This window comes from Engraulis encrasicolus, chromosome 8 (genome assembly GCF_034702125.1).
Source record: "Engraulis encrasicolus isolate BLACKSEA-1 chromosome 8, IST_EnEncr_1.0, whole genome shotgun sequence".
Lineage (NCBI taxonomy): Eukaryota > Metazoa > Chordata > Actinopteri > Clupeiformes > Engraulidae > Engraulis > Engraulis encrasicolus.
In genome coordinates this window covers 38,166,071-38,177,529 of record NC_085864.1, presented here as the reverse complement: position 1 = coordinate 38,177,529, position 11,459 = coordinate 38,166,071, and positions in this window count along the sequence as shown.

The window sequence follows — 11,459 nt, the reverse complement described above, 5'->3', positions numbered from 1 at the left end:
AGGGTATTGATCGATTTTTGGTGGGACTCTGTATTTCATACTGTAGGCCTTTGTTGTGACTTGTGAGCCCTTCCTTTCTGACAAAGATATATCATGTCCCCAGCTGTATCTTTATCTTTTCACCCCCCCCCTCTCTCTGAGGCTTTATAGCAAGATGTTTCCAACTGCTCAGTTGCAGGAAGGTCTGTAAATATCTTGTAGCCTAATAACCATTGCCTCCATATTGCAGCGCCGTCTCACACATTGAAGGCTTACAGCATAATGTAACATTTTAGGTGTCATGCTCCTGAGATGCAGTGAGGTTGTGTAAAAATGTATCTGTAAATATACTATATTGCACTAAATTGCATAGTTACATACTATTCATTTTTTGTTGGTCAGCATGGTTAGCATTCAATCCAGGTGCTTTCAAAAATGTAGGCCTATAGGATATTGGAAGACCCATGTAGAAAAAAATGCAAATCATTTTGGTGGACTTTACTGATCAGATGTTTCAATTAAACACTTTCCTAAAAACATTCTACAACTTTTCTATTCAGGTTCCTGGATATGGGTCTTCCTAGGATGAAGCGCAGGCCAAAGCACAAGACAGTGTTCAGTGGCGGCAATTTATGGTAGTGCATGTTCCAACTACGAAGAGGATATGCAAGTATTCAGGTATACAAAGGCTTCACACAGCATCATTCATGGATGGATCAATTATGTGCACTAAAATTGTATTACATGTTCAATACTGTAATAATGTTTTGCGAGCTAAACCAACCAGAATAGTTTGAGTTACTAAATCCAAACAAAACAAAGATTAACTTTCGTGAACTCGATCAACTCAGCCATGGCCCAGCACATGGCAAGGCTCAGAGAGAGAGAGAGAGAGAGAGAGAGAGAGAGAGAGAGAGAGAGAGAGAGAGAGGACGAGAAGCCAAAAAGAGCACGAGAGACACTCAGGGTGGCGAATCCAAATAGCTGGCTGCTTCTAAAGCCCAGAAGGGGGGCGGACGGCTGTGGCTGGCAATGGATTCTAGCCCGTGTGGACTGGACTCAGCAACATGGCCGTCATGGCCCTGTAGCGCTCCAATTACTGACCGCTGGGCCTGAAGTCCGCCTATTGATCCGTGCGCGAGCGCAGGCTGGGAGTCCAGTGCCCGTGGCGAGGGGCCAGAAGCAGGGCCTGCTGACAGCTGTGGCCGGGGCCGGGACAAAAAGTCATCTGAAAGGCCCCACCACTCAATGCATACACAATAAAAATGCAGTGTTAATTCAGCACTTATATAGAGTACTCTGGGACCAAATACACTCTAAGAGATGTTAAATTGACACTAATAGTGTTTAATGAACAATGCACTTCTTACTGTGACAATGTCACAAGGACCCAATTCTGGGGCCCCCCACCTCTCGCGCCACAGGCCTGGGACATCAGACCCCTTTGTCCCGACATGTCTGCTTCCCTGACCAGCTGGATGGATGTTTCCTGGCCGCCGCCTCAGCGGCAGCAGATGATCCATCAGAGGGGGCCCGGGCCGCGCGGAGCCAGTCTCTGTCTCTCATGGCTGTCCGTCCCGTCCGGGGGCTTTGGCCTTGCCAACCAACAGAGCCGACGCGAGTCGAGCAGCTTGGGAGTTGCAGAGGAAGGAAGGAATGAGGGATGCAAGGCTGGAGGAGAGAGGGGACCACAGGGAGACGGATGCTGTGGAAATGTTTGTGTCTGTGAGGGTGGTGGTGTGTGTGTGTGTTTGTGCGTCGTGTGTGTGTGTGCTGTTATTGTGATTCTGTTTGTGGTGTGTGTCATTTTCTCTCTCTCTCTCTCTCTCTCTCTCTCTCTCTCTCTCTCTCTCTCTCTCTCTCTGTATGTGTGTGTGTGTATGTGTGTGTGTGTGTATATGTGTGTGTGTGTGTATATGTGTGTGTGTGTGTGTGTGTGTTTGTGTGCGTGCGTGCGTGTGTGTGTGTGTGATGCAGTCATTATAATTCTGTGTGTGTAGTTTATGAGTGAGGGGGTAGAGGACTGGGGAGGGCTGGTGTGAAGATGAAGTGTGTGTGTGTGTGTGTGTGTGTGTGTGTGTGTGTGTGTGTGCGTGCGTGCGTGCGTGCGTGCGTGCGTGTGTATGTGTGAAGGTGAAGTAGAGGGGCCTTGTGTTGTGCTTCAAGCCAGGAATTCATGTGTGTTCCACAGCCAAGGATGGTCAGAGTGAAGGAGAGGGGAAAAGGACAAGGATCTTGGCAGCAAGGCACACGGAAGAGAGAGCTGACCAGAAGCAGGAAGGATTTATTTCTGGTGTGTGTGTGTGTGTTCACTGTTGTTGTGATTCTACTTTGTGTGTCCTTGCAACCTTGTGTTTGGTCCTTGTCCTTATGTATGGGAATTGATTATGTGTTTCCAAGTGTGTGTGTGACGTGTGTGACTTGTGACGTGTGTGTGTGTGTGTGTGTGTGTGTGTGTGTGTGTGTGTGTGTGTGTGTGTGCACGCACGCGCACGTGTGTATGTGTTAACTTAAGACAGAGAGAGAATGCCTGCTCCCTTCTCTTGGCTTAGAGCATATAGTAGTTATAATTACTGAAGAACTGAATGTGAGAGTATGAATGATGATGTCTGAGAGGTCAGGTGGTCCGGTCGTGCTAGACAGAGACTCAGCAAGAGAGACACAGAGAGATGGACTCAGCAGTGCTATGTGTCGCTCATTCACTCATAATATGTGAGCACCTACCGGTATGTCTTTTACTTCGGCTCCTTTACCACACACCTGATCCCTGCTGCTGTCGATAGTGTGTGTGTGTGTGTGTGTGTGTGTGTGTGTGTGTGTGTGTGTGTGTGTGTGTGTGTGTGTGTGTGTGTGTGTGTGTGTGTGTGTGTGTGTTTGTGTGAATGATGATGTCTGGGAGGTCTGGTGGTCTTCTGGTTGTGTGTGTGTTTGTGTGTGTGTGTGTGTGTGAGAGAGAGAGAGAGAGAGAGAGAGAGAGAGAGAGAGAGAGAGAGAGAGAGAGAGAGAGAGAGAGAGAGAGAGAGAGAGAGAGAGAGAGAGAGAGAGAGCAAGAGGGAAAAAAGAAAGAAAGCCCGTGGGCAGGGGAGTAAATATCTTTTGTCACCAGGAAAATATGAGGTCGTGGTGGCCTTGCACTGTCCGGTCCCCGGTCTCACGGCCGGCCGGCTGAAGTCGACAAGATGGACGACGCAAGGCCGACTTCACCGATGCCACGCCGCCACCGACCAGGAAATGAATCAGTCTGAAGAGCTCAGCAGTGGAAATGATAATAGAGGTCACTTTGGCCATTTAGACAATCACACCACAAACGATATTGCAATTAATCACCTTACGGAGTCAAAGACAGATAACCTGCGTTGCTAAATGGTCGGACTCGAGTAGCGATGTGAATTGTCCTCAGGACATGTAAGTGGACCTACAGTGGTGTGGAAGTATTAGGACTCCTTAGAGATTCATTAAATGCACTTATGTGGATCCTTGGGGCGTGTCTTAGGGGTAGTGTGATCGACAACAGTATAATGGGCTGCAAACAAAAGAACAAAGTATTGTTTTTCACAAATAAACGGTGCAACTCAATTAAATTGCTGCGGAGAATGACAATTTTGGTGGCTTTGCAAAGTGTTTACATACAAAACTGCTTTGCTTGTACTTATTGCTTTGCTTATACGTGCTAGCGTCAAATCAACAAATACATGTCATTTCTCACAGACTAAGGTAACCCTACCCATACCAATATTCTAAATTAGATGTCGCCAAGCTGGTGATACCTTGCGTAAATAAAATAAGTACAATTCTGCTAATGTCAGCGCAGTTGCTTTAATGCTGATTTATTGTACTGCTGTCAATGAACATTTAGCCTGTAGACATTTCGCTTATGCTTTGTTGCAAAAAAAGCAAAATAAGCAAGTTAGCAATTACTCAATAAAGTCAATAACATTCCATGCAGCAGTAACAGTTTGGTGCTTGAAAATATTTCCTTATTGACTTACTACCTTCACCATGTAAGCACGTCATGTCACTCAACGTTCAGGTCAGACCTGTGAATGGGGTTGTCCTTAACTCATAGTGTTTAGTCAGGATATGAGCAAAACATTCCTACAGTGACCTCAGTAGATCTGAAAAATCACAAAGGTTAAAGGTCATGTCTTGTCCTTTGACATTACATTGAGCACCTAGGGACGGGTAGCTGTTCTCCTAATGGAGTGTGTGTGTGTGTGTGTGTGTGTGTGTGTGTGTGTGTGTGTGTGTGTGTGTGTGTGTGTGTGTGTGTGTGTGTGTGTGTGTGTGTGTGTGTGTGTGTGTGAGTGATACATGAAGAGCTCAGCACAACACCATAAAACTTACCTCCTTTAGGTGATTACATCGACCAAGTGACACATTCCTGGTCCACAATATCCCTTGGTGGCATTCTCAGCAGGGCTATATTGAACATACGGGTGTGCCATTTTTCTAACAGAGCCACTTAATTGGTTCTGAGTCAGGCCTGTCACTCCCAGGCGAGCAAACTGGGCAATTGCTGAGGGCCCCCGCAAGCTCAAAGCAGGGCGCCTGGTAGTGATTAGCTATGTACATACTGTATATTCAAATGACAGCAAAGACAACACTGTGACCATGGCAACATCTCCGTAAATTCAATGACTGAGACATCATCGAAATATTTCTCAAAGATTTTGAGGAGGTTTTTTTATGTATTTTTGGGCTATTTTGCCTTTATTTGACAGGACAGTGAAGGTTATGACAGGAAGTAAGTGGGGAGAGAGAGTTGGGGAAGGGTCGTCAAAGGACCCAGGCTGGGAATCGAACCCAGGTCGGCCGCATAGAAAATGAGTGCCCTACCATTTGCGCCACGGTAGGGCCAGATTTGGAAGATTTTTGAAGAGAAGAAATGGGTCCCAAGTCCCCTCTTTGCCTAGGGCCACCATATACCTTACCGGCACTGGTCTGAATCTGTCTGTGTAGTCCAGGAGTCTGGTCACATGTTATTATGTAGCTGCCAAAATCCCCCGACTTCTTCCCTCTGGAGAGCCAATTACAGGTTACACTGACTGTCACCATTTGTTGTGATATGGGGCCACAGTCACTCCGTATGTCACCTTACACGGAACAACAGAGGCGCCTCTTCGCCTTTCATGGTGAAAGATACGCTTCTCTCTCGCTTTCTCTCTCTCTCTCTCTCTCTCTCTCTCTCTCTCTCTCTCTCTCTCTCTCTCTCTCTCTCTCTCTCTCTCTCTCTCTCTGGGTGTGAGAGTTTGCTTGTGTTTGGCAAAGCTCTAGGCTGTTATTTGATTAAAAAGATGACTGAAGAGGCCAGGGGAGAAGAGAAAGAAATGACAGGGGAAGGTTGGCAGAGCAGAGAGTACCATGTGAGGTGGAAAAAAAGAGAAAAACATCCCAGTGGCTCCCTTTGATCTAAAGATCAAACATGCATCATGCCTGAAAACATGTGTCGCATACACTGATTTGGTGTGACATACCAAAATAATCCCACTTTCAATCAAAACACAAACACATCGGCTGGTTCCCCTTCTGATTTTGAGGTGGTATTGTGCATTATGAATGATAGGAGAGCAGGACTGACACATAGCATAGCAATAGCATGTGTCTGCCTTTGGCATTTGAGAGAGTTAATTCGTAATTGACGAGAGAAGTGTTCTTTTTGTTACGCCTCTGCTTGCTGACACACAGAACTGTTATCCAGTTGCTCGAACATGAATCTGTATCCATCTGCTCTTCCGTCACAGTCTTGTTGTTGTTGTTGTTGTTGTTGTTGTTGTTGTTGTTGTTGTTGTTGTTGTTGTTGTTGTTGTTGTTGCTGTTGTTGTTGTTGTTGTTGTTGATGATGAACAGGTGGATGTGTTCTCCCACACTTGTGTGATTATACTCTAATACAAACCCCAACTCCATAGGAGTTGGGACGCAAGGTTAATTGTGAATAATAACAAAATACTGGCATTTTCAGAAGTCTGGTTCTGACATTAGTTGGAGAACGGTACAAAGAAAACATATCAGCCATATAAACTGACCAAAATTATTGTTTTGGGGGATATTCATGAATATGTAAATCCAACGTGTCTCAAAAGAGTTGGGACGGGGACAACAGAAGGCAGCAAATGTCGAGGAAGACTAAAAACAAAACAAAAGACAACACTTAACCGTTATTAGCATTAACCAATGAGATGATTTTATATTAAAAACAGTGTTGATTCCTATCTTGGACATGATTTCAACAGCTTAAATGGTAGGTGTATTCCTTCTCATGTTTTGCAATGTTTTCCTTTCTGTGGTGCATGTGTGACAGGTCTTGACCATAAGTCTGCCATTTTATGTCCTGCTGGTCCTTATGTTGGAGTTAAACTGTTAAAACATAGTAGAGAATACAATTTGTCCTTACTATGTGGCAGTAATCGAAGATCTCCCTTCAAAATATATTGCACGAGTGGTTTTTCATGCTGTTTAAAACCCATTTATTTCATTCAGTACTGTATTCAATTCTACAAGTGAGTTAGAACAGCTTATCCAATGTACTACTGCACCCCCATGCTATCATGGAGGCTGACTTTTGAAGTTAGCACTAATACATGTTGCATGGTCAATTTTCACTGTAGCACAGGATGTACAAGACTATTATTTTCTAAAAGAATTGACTTCTGCAACTGCTGCTGACTTCTGTAAGCAAAGGACAGTTTCCCATGTCTCCTGGGTCTATTTCAAGTGAGCTCGGGTGGATAGGGGAATGTTAAACCACTCTCAATCATTTGCACACATGAAGCGTCCTTAATATGGTCAAGTTTTCACTAGAGTGAGACAACAGCCAATATATATTTCATGATGTCATGAACCTATACAATGATTTTAATGACAAAAATATCTCTTATATACACTCAATCACGGTAAATCAAAGGAATTCAAAACTTTATGTAATAACTGTGGTAATTGTTCCCTCTGCATCTTTAATTCTGAGTGACTCAGCCTCTCTGTGATTGTCTTATAGTTGGACATTCAAATTGTTCATCAGTACAATTCATTTTGAAATGTTCTTCCTTGTTGTTTTATCTTATTTGGATGTTTATAACATTTCACTGATCCCCGTCCCAACTTATTTGAGACGTGTTGCAGTTATCAAATTAGAAATGAGTACATATGTCCTCTAAAAAAAATTTTTTTCTCGGTTTTAACACTTGATATTTTGTCTTTTCACTATTCTCCATCTAAGGAATGTATTGAGTGTTTTGAAAATAATAGCATTTTGATTTTATTCTCAGTTTACCAAACGTCCCAACTTCACCGGAGTTGGGGTTTGTAGTTATGAACTGATTAAATGTTGTGGGCCAACGCCTTCAAGATTGCTGGCATTCAACATGGCTGCAGAGCACTGACGTATATATTAAACGTCAGTGCTGCAGAGCCATCAGAAACGATGCTTTGGTGTCAAATTCCACCCACCCATTTTCACTTTATCTTTAAATTGATCATCAGAGAATGATGACGCTAAAAGTGCTTGGGGTCATTTGCCACTCTAAGCTTGTATTACGCCCATCTCATACACTATAAAACAGTTTAAATAAAAAATAATCGAATCGCCTGGAAGCTTTTTGAAAAACTCAAGGATTCCTATAACACATGTTAATATAACCCTTGCTTATTTGCACCTGCTGAGAGCACCCCATTCTCCACCCAAAGGTAGAGAGGTTTCTCCTCATTTTTCACCATTTTGGCTCAGCATGGGAGCAAGAGCACTTCTGCCTCTTCCCCTCTCCACAGTGAGAAGCCATTTTCTGCCGCCAGAGCCCAGAGCCAGCGGGCTTTGGCTGCCGAGCGCTCCCTCTGACACTGCCCCTACAGATGCAATTATATGATAGCGACTGTGTGGAATAAGCCCAAGGCAGCTTACGTACATCTGCCACCTCCTCAACGAATGGCTAGCGGTGTAGTGCTGCTGTCGAGATGGGCAGCTTTGTCAAGATGAGGTGTCAATAGGATTTAACATGGTCCAAACCCAAACCACTAGGGACGCTACTAGTGCACTGGTGATGGCTTGGTAGCTCAGCTCGACAGGTAGCTCATATCGACATGACGCTAAGAAGGCTTTTGATTCAGTAGAGGAGAGAGAGAGAGAGAGAGGGACAGGTTAAAGATGGCCATTCCCTGGCATAGCCATGCAGTTTGTCTGTGGTTAGTCATGGGGTTGGTCTATGTGAGTAAGAAGCGGATATAGCTCACTGTTTAGCTGGTAGCGGTGAAACATGAAATCTTCTGTCAGGGACTTCCCCTTATCAGGCCTGACTATTGGGACACAATTGGAAAAAGTAGCAGGAAAGGCAGCAGGCAGCACTATATACGTGGTCTGAAGGGGGAAAAGCCTTCATGGACTGCACAACTCAACTGATGAATGAGCAACCATGAATTGAACATCTTATCTGTTGCTTTTTTTACACAGTCAGAGGCAGAGGTAATAATGAACGCCTTCTCCTGGAACTGAAAAAAGGGCAAAATAGAGAAAAGAAAAATGCCATCATCAAGGATAGAAGAGGAGCTACAATCTCTCTCTCTTTCACTCTCTCTCTCTCTCTCTCTCTCTTTCACTCTCTCTTTCACTCTCTTTCTCTCTCTCTCTCTCTCTCTCTCTCTCTCTCTCTCTCTCTCTCTCTCTCTCTCTCTGCAGATGCTATTCTGCTCCTTAATTACAGTTTGAGAACATTTCGCCACATAGCAGTGCACAAACAAAGACAAACAAAAAGGGAAATTGTTGTGCATAGGGCGTAGCGAATCACCATTCATCAGCTCACTCTGCTACAGACGTCACAGTCAATCAGGCACCCAAATATTTCGGTTACAGATGCTGAGTGCAGAAGGCAGATTGTTGTTGTGGTTGTTAACTAACTCGAGGACTCTGATCGACATTTGCTCTTCTTCTTTTTCCAACACTAATACCTCTTTTCCACTGCCAGTTTTCTGGTAGGCCTACAGCTCGACACAACGCGACTTGGCCGCCACTTTTTGCTTCCCGATTGAGCTGTGTCATGTGCCGTCGTGCCTATTCGAAAAGTAAAAAGTGGCGGCCGAGTCACGCTTTCTCGAGCTTTAAGCCTACCAGAAAACTGGCTGTGGAAAAGAGGCATAAGTGTCTTTGGCTACTGTAGCCCCTTCATGCACGCCGTACCTTCTGTGGTACGCTGTAATAGACATTGAAAGTTAACTACTATAGTACTACACTACTATGACAGTGCACAGGGCCTTTAGTAATGCACTACGACTTGGTCATTGCCATGCTGGTAACAACTAATTTTTAAAGCCATGTATTAAGGGGTTAAGTATTGTAAGGCATTTGATTTACTGCATTTATGGAGAGGTGTGTTACATGAATCTTATTAGAATGGGGGTTGTTACAGGATAGGGTTAGGATTAGGATACAGTATATTACAACAATTTCCACCCCATTTGGGTTGAATTGTTGTTCACAGAATTCCAAACAATCCATAATACACCGATCCATCTCTTGATCTGACTAAAAGGGCTTTTGTGGGTCTGTAATTTGGTTCAATTATTCATGCTAAGTTAAAAGCTCGAGTAACCAGAATCAGAAACTAAATGAAAAAACTAAAAGCAAACAGCAAAACTCAAATGAGGGGGTTGGAAGTTGGCCTTCATTTTCAGACAGTAGAGCGCTCTGTTTACCACGCATGTTTGTGAGGAGTGAAAACAAGCCAACCAAAACTTGGCCATTAGCCTCTTTGATGAAATCCCCAAAATATTGAAGTCTGCTCCACATTAAGACACCTCTGTTTCACCAGCGTGCTGAGATTAATCCTTGGATTTAGCATCTTCACTCTAATCCTGGCCTGAGCCATTGTTTGTGTTTGTGCTTCTCATTGATCAAGTTGTTTTTCCTAATCTGCATTTGCCACCAAATGATGATTTAGCAAATTGCCTGACAAGTAGGGATGCATCACCTTAATTTATGCCCATCTATATATCAAGAATTTACATCTTGTGAATATGTATACTTTCAGCTCTGTGTGTTGACTGTGGGATTTTGCTGTTACTGTAGATGACGCAAATCTGAGGAGCGTAGCCATTATAATTCCTTGGGTACCCGCCAAGAGTGTGAAATATAGAACAGGCCTAGAGATCTCTCTTTATTATATGGGATATGGGGAATACTCCATGTAGTACTGTAGGACAGATCTGAAAATACTACTCCAGCTACAACACAGAGGCACACTAATACAGAGACACAGATATACAACACACACACGCACGCACACGCACAAGCGCGCGCGCACACACACACACACACACACACACACACACACACACACGCATGAACACACACATACGCGTACGCACGCACGCACACATACGCGTACGCACGCACGCACATACACACACACACGCACACATGCAAGCACACACACACACACACACACACACACACACACACACATACGCGTACACACACACACACACACACATTCCTGTCTCTATAGGTTAGTGAGATGTCTGTGATGTTGTAAAACTCTGAAGCTTACCCATCACCTCCTCCTCCACCTTGCTTTCACCCTGCGTCACACAACTACACTACTACACTCTGTGATGTTGACTTGCTGGTGAATCCCTTGTATTTAAGTGCTCTGCTATATTATTCATGCCTTGCATGCCTCTTCCTGAATCCCTTCTTGTAGCCTCTGTTGAGTTTCCACAGGTTTCTTTCCAACACACCTCCTCAAACACCGCACATCACATTTTGCGGTGTTCACACTTTGAACTTAAAGCAGAGATAGAACTAGAAGAGCATTGAATACGGTTCTCTAGGTATTGAATGAACACTGCACAATCTGCTGTGTAGAACTCCAGAGAGAGAGAGAAAGAGAGAGAGGAGTGGGAGTGAGAGAGAGAGAGAGAGAGAGAGAGAGAGAGAGAGAGAGAGAGAGAGAGAGAGAGAGAGAGAGAGAGAGAGAGAGAGAGAGAGAGAGAGAGAGAGGAGTGGGAGTAGGGAGATAATTCACAGAGATATGAAGACCGAGTGAACAGGGAGGGAGGAGTGACGAGAATAGCACTTCTCTCTCTCGCCCGCTTGTTTAATGTATGGCAGTTAATGTTGACGCCTGTGTTGCAAAGGGGGGCACCGGTGCTCGTGGGTGGGAGGATGGTGGTGTGGTGTTGATTGCACTCCGCAGTAGACACATGGTAGCTTCCCTTAATGTGTGTACAGAGAGAGAGAGAGAGAGAGAGAGAGAGAGAGAGAGAGAGAGAGAGAGAGACAGTGGGAGAGAGAGAGAGAGAGAGAGAGAGAGAGAGAGAGAGAGAGAGAGAGAGAGAGAGAGAGAGAGAGAGAGAGAGAGAGAGAGAGAGAGAGAGAGAGAGAGAGACATTTATGTGGGGAATACTTGAGATGCCAGACCACCCACCATACAAAGGCATGTGAGAGGCAGCGAATGAGGAGAGGAGAGGAGAGGAGAGGAGAAGAGAGGAGAGGAGAG